This window comes from Mus musculus, chromosome 10, assembly GCF_000001635.26.
Source record: "Mus musculus strain C57BL/6J chromosome 10, GRCm38.p6 C57BL/6J".
Lineage (NCBI taxonomy): Eukaryota > Metazoa > Chordata > Mammalia > Rodentia > Muridae > Mus > Mus musculus.
Window position 1 is genome coordinate 54,366,460 of NC_000076.6, and position 12,792 is coordinate 54,379,251.

Here is a 12,792-nt window from a genome sequence, read left to right on the forward strand (position 1 = left end):
CACTGGCTACTCCTTAGCATCCTTAGCAGCCAGCCAACAGGGAACAAAGGAGAGAGAGGGAGAGAAAGGGAGCAGGAGACAGAAGCAGAAGATGAGGCTAGGAATGAGACAGAGCCTTTGAAGGAAGGCTATCAGTCTCTTAATAGCCTAGTCGTATGAATGCTTCAGTAGCTTAACCTAACAAAAGCTCAAGATTCAATCCCCTCTCAAAAATACTAGCTGCTAGGGGCCAGGGTTTTAAGACATCAATATATGTGTTTATTTGGAGGGGCCTTTCACATCCCAACCATAAAGCCATTCTTGATGAGTTATCTACCTTGGGAAAAAACAAAGTTATGTTAAGACAGATACTGTTTCTCATTATAAGAACTTTTTGTTTGGCAACATTTGAGTTCTCTATGTAAGCAGTACCTGTTGGAGTGTCATTAAGCCTCTCGATTCGGTATCAAAATACAACATTTCAAACAAATAAGATAGTTTTGTTGAGGAAATAAATGAAGACAGGGATCATTTCATCTAGTATATTAAGGAAGAAAATTTTATCTCTCATTAAAGATCTATATCTGAATTAAAGAATGTCTGCTCATGTGGCTGCTTCAAGAGCTTTCAGAGTAATGAATGGCTTCCTGAGGTTAGTAAAACCTTGGCTTCCAGAGAACAGTTCACTAACTGGTGAGAAGGTAAAAGCAGTAACTATGAAAGCATTCCACAAGTTTGTGGTCCTATGGGTTTTCTTCACGATTCTTCTTGACCTTTCTGACACCAGGGAGTAGTAAATGGGATAACTGACATCATCTTATAGAATGGTATATTCATATTTTTTATGCCAAAGTCTAGTGAGCTATATATTCAGAATTCAGAGAGATGATCCTGGAAAAAAAATATTTTATGCCTTTCCTACTGTTTATTTGTACATGGTTTGAGCCTCGACTATGTACAAAAGTGTTGTGGGTTATGAAAGGAAAATATTGTTTCCTCTGTGTGATTTATATAACAACTAAGAGAAGCTTTCTATTTATACTGGGTTAAGTACAGCTTGGTAGTGACTTTATGCTTGGATGCATTAATAATACTTAATTCTGCATTGAGTGATAGTAGACGTTTACATGTCAGACAGAGAAGATTTTCTATTTTCATCATCATTTCTCTACAAGTGAAAAATTAAGAGAATTTCTTTACCTTGAAAAATGTTTTCTAGTATTAGTTAGATCTTTGGCTGTATCTTGGACACCGTGACATAGCATACAGTGCTGGAGTCTGACCATTATGGTATTTGCCAAGCAGGAACAAAGGTTAATTGAAAATCTGTAATAGCTACAATACTATACTGACAAAAATCCTCATAGCTATTTTCTTCATCTATAAAGGCTTGAGCCTGTCTTACCATTAATGTCAGAAGCACAAATGGTTCCTTTGAAAGGGATTTTAGAGCACATAGCCAGCAGAGGAAAGAGTTGATGCATGCGGATTGCTTTCCAGGAGGTATGCAATTTCTTTCACATGCTTACTTTAAAACACTTCCCTTCCTCTACTTAGAACATGAATACAGTGGTCGACCTCATCTGCAGGGGATAGCTCTCCAGGGGATGTATAAGTGCTGAAGTGCCACTGATGCTGTGTCCTTTCCCCACACTACAATTAGGTTTAATTTATGTATTAGGGACAAGAGGAGATTAACAAACAACAATAATAAAGCAGCAAAATTATAGTAATATACTATAGCAAAAGTTATATAAATGTTCTCTCTAACAATATGTTACTGAACTTTCATCTTTTCATATAGTGGAAACGATTTAAGGCCTCCCTTAAGCATATAGAGGTTGCCAGCATTACTGCTCTCACACTTTGGAGCTGCTAGTAAGTAAAATCAAGGTCAGCTAGATATGGACATTGTGATAATGCAACTGTCAATCTCAATGCCTAGATTACCACTGGCAAAGGACTAGTTTCATGGTTAATCTTGATTGTGTACTTGATGGGACTTGAAACCACCAAGGAGACAAACCTCTGGGAATGTCTGTGAGGGCATTTCAGTATGGGTTCAGCAGAAGTGGGAAGATATTCCTCAAATGTCAGTGGTGCCATAGGATTGTGGCCTAGAGTGAATTAAAGGACTCTTAAATTGAGTGCAGCACCAGAAGTCACCTGTCTGCTTCCCAACTGCAGACATAATGCGATTTACTGCCTCATACATCTTGTACAATAGCTACTCTCTCTTTTTCCTAGAATGGATGGGTTATACCCTTAAATTATGCATCATAATAGGCCCTTCCTTTCTTAAGTTGTCAAGTGTTTTGTTACAATAAAAGTAACTAATACAGAACGTTAGGACTGTGTGCGGTGTTGCTGTGAGAAAGCTGGCCATATGGTTCAGAAGCGTTTGCAACAGGTGTGTGTTGCAAGCTAGAGAAACCCAACAATGGTTTAGGCCGTGTGTATTGGGCCATTCTGATGGGAGTTCAGAGGACCCGAATACTCAAAAGAAACTCACATCATCAAGAAGGACCATGGGGTTTCATATGTGAAATTCTACCTAGAACCAGGCTAGATACTATGGGTATTATGTTCTGCCAAAGACGCTGACTGCATTCTGCTCATGTCCTGAAAACTTCAATGAGACTGAATTTAAAAACTTATTGCCTGATCGGTTTAGTGGAAGACTATCCAAGGCAGCATAACACAGCAGCTTTAATACGATATGCAGTAGAATAAGGAAGGGATAAAAGTGTAAAATTTTTGACCATGATGGTTCAGACTGGTGGTTCTCAACCTGTGGATGATGACCCCTTTGAAATTGAACAACACTTTCACAGCGGTTGCATATCATATATCCTGTGTATCAAATATTTACATTATGATTCACTGTGGGAACAGGACTGAGGAATGGGAGATGAGAGGTGATCGCGTCACAAGATGAATCCTGGGGATGAATCAGACTCTGGAGAACAATATCAGATTGCAGATCTGTTCTTACTGCACAGTGCATAAGCTTAAATACAGTGTTTGAACCAATCCCAAGCCCCTCAGTCCTTGGATAATTGTATTTTGTCATATCATCACAGTATCCAATGAAAGCCCTCCTAATGAGATTGCTCAGAAGGAGCAGGTGAGGGGAGACTTCTGTTGGGACTTCTGTGAAGAATGGAGACAGCCATCACCCTGACTTTGGATCCTTTTCTGCTGTCTCACTTATGTGCTAGGAGCCATCTTAGATGTAATGCAGTGTATGGCAGATCAGGACTCTTTGAGGAGTCACTGGAGCCTGTGGCACTTCAGTCTCCATCCCACTTTTTCCTTCACATGGTTGACTCCCACATCTATCACAATTCATAACACTAGAAAAATTACAGTTATGAAGTAGCAGTGAAAATAATTTTATGGTTGGGTGGGGGAGAGTCACCACAACATGAAGAGCTATATTAAAGAGTTGCACTATTAGGGAGTTTTGAGAACCATTGGCTTAGAAAAACATGTTATTCTTAAAGAGATTACTACAGTTAAAGAAAATCCTCACATTCTTCACTGCCAGCAATATCCAAACCATCCATAGCTTCTACTTGTAAAAGTGCAAGTTTATTTGAAAAGATAGAATGTGGTTTGAGGATGCAGCTGAGGGATCTCTTGCTTAACAAGAACTCTGCAGGCAAAGGCTTTCCAAGTTTTGTCAACTAAGGTAAACAGAAACCGCTACAGCTATGATCGAAGAGGACCAGACTGTATTTTGAGCTAGCAGCAGAATTTGGAGGTGTCATGCACATGGTACTGCTTTTGAAAACAAAAAAAAAAAACATGCAAGACTTATAAACTTTCAGAGTCTTGAACCAAGTTTCAGAAAGCTGCTGAGATCAAGCAAATGGATGTAAGGTCAACTTTCCTGAAGGAGTCTGGTTGGTTGTACCAGTCTCTAAAGCTGTGTGTTGCTAAAGTGCATTAGCAACTGGAGGAAGTTGGATATACCAACACCTTGAGATGTCTGCCAGGGAAAGATGTATCTATAAAGTGGAGATTATTCAAGAGAGATACAATGGCTGCAGGGGGTAGACCTGGGAGGTAAGGATGGATGAGCCCAATGGAGACCAAATGGCACTTCTATAAGTTCCAGAGGCTGGCTGGACTTGGAACTTCAGGGTTTGCTTGTTTGTTTGGTTTTTCCTGTTGAGTTTTAGTCACACTTCAGTTTGATGTTTGCTCATTTTCCTCTCATACCTCCATTTACATATTAGAATTTCTTCTTAATTAAAAGAAAGTCTAGAGTGGCTCACAGTTAAGGTACTGCCTTCAGTCGCTTTGACTGTTAGGCTTTGGGAATACAGTAGACCTGTGAAGATTTTGGGGAGTCTTCAGCATATAAAGTATTTCCACGAGGATATTTCCAGAGATGTTTATAAGAAGTTCCCAAATATAGGGAAGCCCACCATAAGTGTGGGTATCTGTCTTAGTTAGGGGTTCTATTGCTGCAATAAAATGCCATGACCAAAAGCAAGTTTTTGGAAAAGGGATTTATTCTGTTTGCACTTCCACATAGTAGTCCACTATTGAAGGAAGCCAGGGCAGGAATTCAGACAGGACAGGAACCTGGAGGCAGGAGCTAATAATGCCAAAGCTATTGAGGGATGCTGCTTACTGCCTCCCATGGCTTGCTCAGCCTGCTTTCTTTTAGAACCTAGGACCACCAACCCAGGGATGTTACTGCTCCCAATGGGCTGGGCCCTCCTTCATCTATTACTAATTAAGAAAATTCCCCCACAGCCTCCTCTTATGGAGGCATTTTCTTAATTAAGTTTCCATTCTCTCAGAAGACTTTAGCTTGTGTCAGGTTAACAAAGAACTATCTAGCACAATATCACTATCACATAGGTTGTGGTCCTGAACTGAATAAAAATGAGTAAGTAAAAGGAATACTGGAAGTCATCTCTTTCTGTTTCCTAACTCCACTCACAATGTGACCAGCTGACCTAAGGTCCTGCGGTCACAGCTTGATCCACTCTCCATGCTGCACTTCTTCTGTATAGGATGAGCTACCTAGTACCTCAAGGCTATACCATCTCTCTTTAAATGTGAGCTAAAATACAGCTTACCTCTTTGAGTTGTGTTTGTTAAGCATGCTTTATTAACAATGAGAGAAACAACTAAGACATTAACAAATGGGTGACTCAGACAATATTATATAGTGAAGAAAAAGGTGACTCACATCCTGGCCTGCTTAGGTGAGGGAAGCATGCAGATTCATCACAAGCTGATACTTAATACATTCCCTCAGCTTGTGAATAAGTGTGGATAACAAAATCAGGAAAATAGTATCATGAGTAAGGGAGACATCTATAGGAGCTGGCCAAGTGCACAGAGCAACCATCCATTGGATAGGATAAGGTATAGCTGCCTCAGACATGTATTGATTTTCTTTTCTTTTTCTTCTCCAAATAATCATTTTTTGATTAGGTCTTTCAAATGACGCAATGAAAAACACTTTTATTTGAGAACAAAGGTTCTCTCTTCCTCCCCGCCCCATCTCTCTCTTCTCTCCCTCTCCTTCTCTCTCTCTCTCTCCCTTCCTCTCTCTCTCTCTCTCTCTCTCTCTCTCTCTCTCTCTCTCTGTGTGTGTGTATTGTAGAATACTAGAATGAGGTCTCACAGACCTTGATGCTGTCATGTTTCTTTCTCACACAATATCCAGAGAATTGACCCTCTGGCTGGGACTGTCAACTGAGAACTGAAAGGCTCTGATTTTGAGATTGCTTACTTACTGACATCTGATCTTAACTAAATCACAGAAGCGTCTCTGCTCCATTTTCTCATCAGTTAAAGAAAGATGATCCTCGACACATTCTCAACCCCTGAGATGCTATTAGTATCTCTTCACTAACGTGATATAGAGGAGGAGAATTTTCAGCATCTTTAAAAGCTGATACTAAGTCCAAGCCTCTTGTGCTTTGAGTCATGGCTATTGGCTTTCCTGAGTATAAAGGAAAGATTCTTGTTAAGTCCATGCTGTCCTTTCACTCTTTCTGATGCCATATAAGTAATAAGACTCCATCTGTTTTGTAAAGAACAACTGATGTAGAAGATATGAAGTCGGGAAGAATTATTAGTTGCTGTAGCCCATTAATTAATTTGACATCCTGCTGAAATTTGAAAGGTATTTGCTTCCTTTCAAAGGTCTAGCTTCTTTCTGTCATCAATTTGAATTAGAGCCTTTAACATCACAGCAGAGAGCTTGCCATGTAAATATTTTAAGTCCTGAGTTCCATCTTAAGCTAACAAGTGATTATCCTTCACAGTAGTGCTACAAATGGCATTGTAATTAATGACATCGCAGGTACCTTTCCTTGCTGTTCTGACAGAAAGGTAGAAGGCTTGAGTAGAAACTATAATTGCTCAGAAGAGGGAGGTGGGGGCGATAACGCACTTCCAATAACTAATCTCAAGAGTTCTCAAGTCCTTCTCCCGGAGGACATCTGTTTCACCTTACAGTAGGGAGCCCCATAGTGCCTTTGTGCAGTTGCTGCCCATTTTGAATGTTTTCTAAGATTTCCTGTTCGCCTTTCCTGCTGAGAATTGCTTTCTTCCCTGATACGAAGATTGTTTTTCATTGTGCTTTTCCTTACAGCTTCATAACTGTAGAATTTGTTCCCTTCAGCAGAAAGTAGTTGCTTTCTACTTTCCACTTTCCCTCATTTCCAATATAGCAGACAGGCAGGCAACCAGGAAAATGAAAGGCCGGCTGGATTCAGTGTGTGTGAGAATTTCTATGGGAAAAGATTCTCTTTCAGTCACATTTTTTTTAATGGTGTCTGAGATGAGGACATGAAAGGGGGAAGAAACTCGAATTGGATTTTTAAAAATAAAAATACAGGAAAAGGTACCAGCTCACAAACAGGAGACTGAAATGCCATCTTCATTGAAGCACTAAGAAGACTAAGCACTCAGGCTGCCTTGGTGGTGGTGGTGGTAGGGGTACTTCTCAGGGTAAGCTGAGCTTAGAGGACAGAAGGCACCATATGGGACAGGAGCTGGAGCAATTACACCAATAAGAATTTGTAATGAAATGGTTTAGAAATAATAAAATCTAGATTAACCAGATCCAGTTAACTGGGTCTTTGAATTAGCCACATTTCGAGTTGTTTTTCTTTTAGAGGCATAGCTGAGGAATGACAGAATTAGTGCAGAAGGTTTAGACATCCATTTTGTTAATATTTTGGTTAGTGATTGGTTTCTATTTTCCTTCCTAATTTCATAGCTCTGCCAACTATGTCATATGAATGACATAGTGTGAAGAAGGAAACTTCCAATTTCTGAGCATCAGAGACCACTGTAACCCTTGCGCAATGCTAGAGTGCTAGAGTGCCCAAGGCCCCGTGTTCAATCCCAAGCGCTGGTCATAAATTGCAAAAGTAAAGCCCATCTACATTTGCACAGATCCCAATGTGCTTGCTCTTTGGGTCACGTCCTTTCCATGAATCTCAGCGTGCTTCTTTTTGGTGAGAGGACATGGAAACTATTTTTGTTAAGGGCAATTCTTGTCTGGTCATCACTATTCTTTAAAATGACCTTCCCAGGTGTCATTTCTTCTAGCAATTATTATAATGTATTTTTCTCTAGGTAAATTGTGTATATTACAACAATTACAGACATAAAGATAGCCCAGTGTGGTTAGTTAGCTAACCAACCCAAGGCTATATTGCCTACCAATATGTATAGGGCTAAGGACTTTTATCCTCCAGAATATCAATTGTCTTTCTACTTCCAATATCTGTAGGACTCTATTAAATTGAGAATTTGGAATTAGGAAGCCATAACTCTAAGATGAAGAAAGGTTGGAAATATATATTAAAATTTCATAAATTTTGTCTGAATCTTTCAACATGGAAAAGAAAATATTTCAACATGGATCAAAGACAAGACACAACATAATAGAGCATTAATTTGCCTTAGTTTTCAATACATACTTAGATGGTTTATGTATCCAAATGTATGTCATTGTTTCTGAGGAGTTAGGAATACCATTTTCACTGTTGATTGACATAGTACTAGAGAATCACAGCTAAAATTAGTGACATATTAAAAATCAGCCTTGATGTTAATAATTTTAACTCTTTAAAGATGGATTCTATTATGGAATAGGTAAAGTTAGCATCTAACCTCAAAGAGAAAGTCTGTGTGCTTTCACCGTCCTTAACCCTGTGGTGCTATTCCCTGTTATCCCCACCCCCTCTACAGATAGCCATTGTGTTAGCATATGAATGAGCACTTTGAGAGAAATTTGTACTTTGAGTAGATTTGCATGGTTGGGCAAAGGGGATTGGTTTAGGATAAGACTTTCTGTTGCTGTTTTGTCTCCAAGAATGTTCTAAAAATACTGCTAGCAACCACTGAAACTGAGGTATCTTATGTCTAACAGTTGGATTTCATAAAAGGTATGTTTTAACAACAGGAAGAAATCCTTGCCTCAAAGGAGCTGGTTTGCTATCTTACTAAAAACACGAAAGTAATACATTTTGCAGTGTTCTAAGTCACAGCTGCAGAGTAGCTCTCCAAACTGCTTATAGAATTTCTTCAATGAAGGTTTAGCAATGTAAAATTAAAATGGAAGATGCCCACTTATGCCTGGAGACTCATGGCCTCTGGAAAGTCTCGTGGGGGAAAAGAAACATTACCTATCTTGCAAAAGTTGCAGTTCAGGGTTTTTATCCTGATCATCATAGGCACTGGCTTATGGCTCTGCCCAAACACAATTCTGAGAAATAATCGCATGCGCACCATAGGACACTGGAGCAAAGAAACTGTAGACTTTGGGGATGAAGTGCTCTCTTTGGTTATAGTTGATAGTAGCTAGTCTTCCTTCATTTTCTTCCATGGAAAACACACACATCGTCATACATGTTTCAAGATGGGATGTTGACCACATCAGATTATTTGTTTCAGACCAAGAAGATTTTGAGTAAAGTTTCAGCCTAGAGAAATCCCCATGACTCTAGAAAGACATGGTGAGCATTTGGGAATAAGGCCACAATGTAATTTTCTACAAAATGAAAATTGTACAAGTAAGTTATTTTAAAGATGGGAACATATGGTTATTTTATTTTATTTTATTTTATTTTATTTTATTTTATTTTATTTTATTTTATTTTACCTTCAGTTAAGTTTGGATATAAGGGTTTCATTGAGGTTCATATTTCCTAAAGAGTTGGAAGTTTTGCCAGCCCTGGGGCAGCAGACAGACAGATTCTGGGTCTACTTCCACCTGCCTGTGAACAGTAGCACATTCTACTGTTTCTAAGGAATCACATTTGGCTGCCCCTGTCATCTAGCATTTCTAACTAAAAGTCCCTGCTCTGCTGCACAGGTTTTATAGTTTTTCAAAAGACATTTTTTTTTTTTGGCTTTTTCTCTCATTATTTGTGTTTTCAGTGCCATGTTCTGATATTGCATTTAGCAAGTGAGGACTATGGAATGCTTAGATAATATGCTGTTAAAGTGCTTACAGCAAGAGAATGCTCACTCTGTAAGCAGTTCTGAAACATCTGTTGGAATTAGGAGGTTTCAACTCGATCCAGAGTTTTCAGAGGATGGAAATTGGAGAGAAGGTAGGTTGGAAAGCTGACCTAAGGTAGATGTTAGTAGGAACTGGATATATTTGTTTAAGTTACCAAAGAATACAAACTGAATTTGGAGGATTGATTTAAAATAACTACTAGTAGAGAACATAAAGTCTGAAATGGCCAAAATGGAACATAAAATACAAGATTTGGGGAGAGATTCAGTCAATTGTGAGGGATGTCAGCTTATTGAGAACTGAGAAACTGGTCCTCAGTTATGACTCCCCTCTCAGATGTTCCAGTGAAATGGAGAAGATTAGGCAGTTCCTAGAAAGTCCCAAGCAGAGGGTAGAGGGTCTGCATCTGCAAACCAGGAGTCTGAAACACTGCTCTTTCATTATTGCCAAAGCCTTTTCAACTCGTACTGCACAATCTCTTTAGACACAGCTTCTCACAGGATCAGACCTTATTCATTCACCTTCTAGCCAGTGTAAAATTTCATCAGCTATTCATGTCTGTAATTGTCCTTTAAATGTGAGCAACATGTTGCCATGTTTGTGGGTTCTGCCTTCCATGTACCATGAGACCACATGCTCACTGGTTGTGGTGAAATATGAGAACTTAGATTCTCATAAATCCTTCCAGGACTAACTCTTGTCCTCCCCATGTACCTGAGGGAACTCTGGCTTTCCTTGTCTTTTGTTGGTAAGGTAGAGGACTACTTTCCTCTCCCTTTGATGAGAAGATTATTACAGAAGGTTACAATGGAAACAGAATTTGAATACCTTAAGGGGAAGGAAATAACCTCATTGTTAGGTAGAAGGGAATAAATTACTATTGAAGATTTTCATTTGTTTAACAGTCTTCATGTGTAGGAGTATTGTTTAGTTTTCCTTAGAATACCCCTGAGGGCTCTCTCACCTTCTTAATCTATTTGTTTGATTGTGTTGACTTGGCAGGAAAAGGTATTTGAACGCATTAATGTTCAAATACTCATGTTTGAAAAACAAGCTAGCAGAACAAACGATACCCCTCTTGTGGTGCTACATTTGCAAATCTCCTTATTATGAAAGTCACAATATGTTCCCCACCAGTGCCCACTGATCTCACCCACTCTAAGTTTTCAAGAGAATATAAAGGTTATTTTTTGATAGTTATAAGAGGATCAACACGATTTTACTATTTTTTTTGTCACAAAATGAATAGTATCCAAAGGAAATTGCTGACCAATAACAGAAATATATTGTCAGAACTGTTTTGCAGAAAGCAATTAGAAGGTCTGGAGTATGTTAACAATGTACACACATAAACACACACATGCATATACCACACACACACACACACACACACACACACACACACATACCACATAAAAAGAACACACACATACCACACACACACACACACACACACACACACACACACACACACACCCAGACCACACACACACACACACACACACACACACACACACACACACCCAGACCACACACATCTAAAAACAAGGAGAATAACCATAACCTAAGGCCACAGCAGTATTTAGAGTATTTAGAAGGGACATACTTTAAAGGACATCCATTGTTGAGAGGATCTTTCTTCTTTTTTTCAACATTTGTGGCATCCTACCTAAGGCTAGCAAGGAAGTAGAAATCTGCATTTTTCTTAACTTGCAGTATCATTGGGCATAGTGTACAAGGAAATAGGAGATGAGAAACTGAAAAGGAAAAAAATCTCAAATTGAGCCTCCAGATCTAAGTAAAATGATTTTCAAATTCTTGGTTTATACAAATAGAATCCTTTTAGGGAAGGCTCAAGAGCCAAGCATACACCAGGAATGGAAACCATAAAAGCTTGTGAATAGTTTGAGCCAATAAGTAACACGAAAGAAAACTTGTTGACATCTGATTCCCACTCAGGGAGAAGGCCTTGATAGAACTGAACAAGTAAGTATTCGCATGTTCAAAGTGATAGGCAATTAATTCCACTGTCTCTTTGAATAATAGTCAATAGTCGTGAAAGAAGAAAACATTCAGAATTTCAAACACTGCCCCAAAATGTCTATAAATAATATAAATCTGGCTAGCAACATGGTGTTCACTGCTGATGTGTTGTGTTGGCTCCCTGGGATTTGTGTGGTGGAAGAAAGAACATAACCCCTGCAAGTTATCCTCAGATCTCCACTCTCATGTTGTGGCACATGTGTGCATTTGTGTGCACATATGCAAGAACCACAAAATTAAAACAATAATGCCATGATTTTTAAAACACACAGACATATATAATACATTTTTAAGAGGGAAAAATCCATAAAGTCAGTCTCTAAGAGGCCCAAGAAATTGGTTTTAGGAGGCATAAACTTTAAAGCTGAACTATCATGAAGACTTAAGAAAAAGAAAGATTGGAATAATTAAGCAGCTAGACAAATCACCTAGGGAAGTATAAGCAAGGAGCCTAATCAAATGGAAGTCTTAAAATAAGAGGCTGTAATATCTGAAATGAAAAGCTTTGCTTTTTGAGCACAACCACCTGTTCCCACCTGTCGATCAGAGAGACATGGAGAAAGTATGTGCATGTGCAGATACACACACATACAAGAGCAATCACAGCAAAAGACCACAATTTTGGAGCATCGAGGAAGCCAAGTCTCCTCTGAATTATTGGATGTGATATTAATCAGTCTCACAGACGGGTCATTAAACACCCAAAATAAAGGCAGAGACTATTTTCCTGAGACATTCTTTTTAGGAAGGCTTTCCAGGACACATTCTTTTCTGGCTCCACAAAGTGGGACCTATTGCAGCCAGAGTTTGAAATTCAATTTTATCAAGAATCCCAGAACCTTCACAAGACCAAGAGCCTCTCCTTCCATTGAGGACCAACTAGGCCATCCTCTGTCACATATGCAGCTAGACACATATGCAGCTAGAGTCCCACCATGTGATTTCTTGGATTTGTGGAGGCAGGAGTGGATGGGTTGGGGAGCAAGGGGAAGCGGAGGGTGTAGGGGATTCTTTAGAGAGGAGACTAGGAAAGAGGATAACATTCGAAATGTAAATAAAGAAAATACCTAATTAAAAAAAATAAAAGTTTATACCACAAAAAAAGAATCCCAGAAAATTTCCCCAAAAAATAAATACAGAAGAAGCCATATAATAATAATAATAATAATAATGTACAAACAAAATAAATGTATTATGTTCCAGCCAAGTTCAAGGCAGCCAAAATGTCAGTAATTTGCAGTTGATACCTGAAGGGA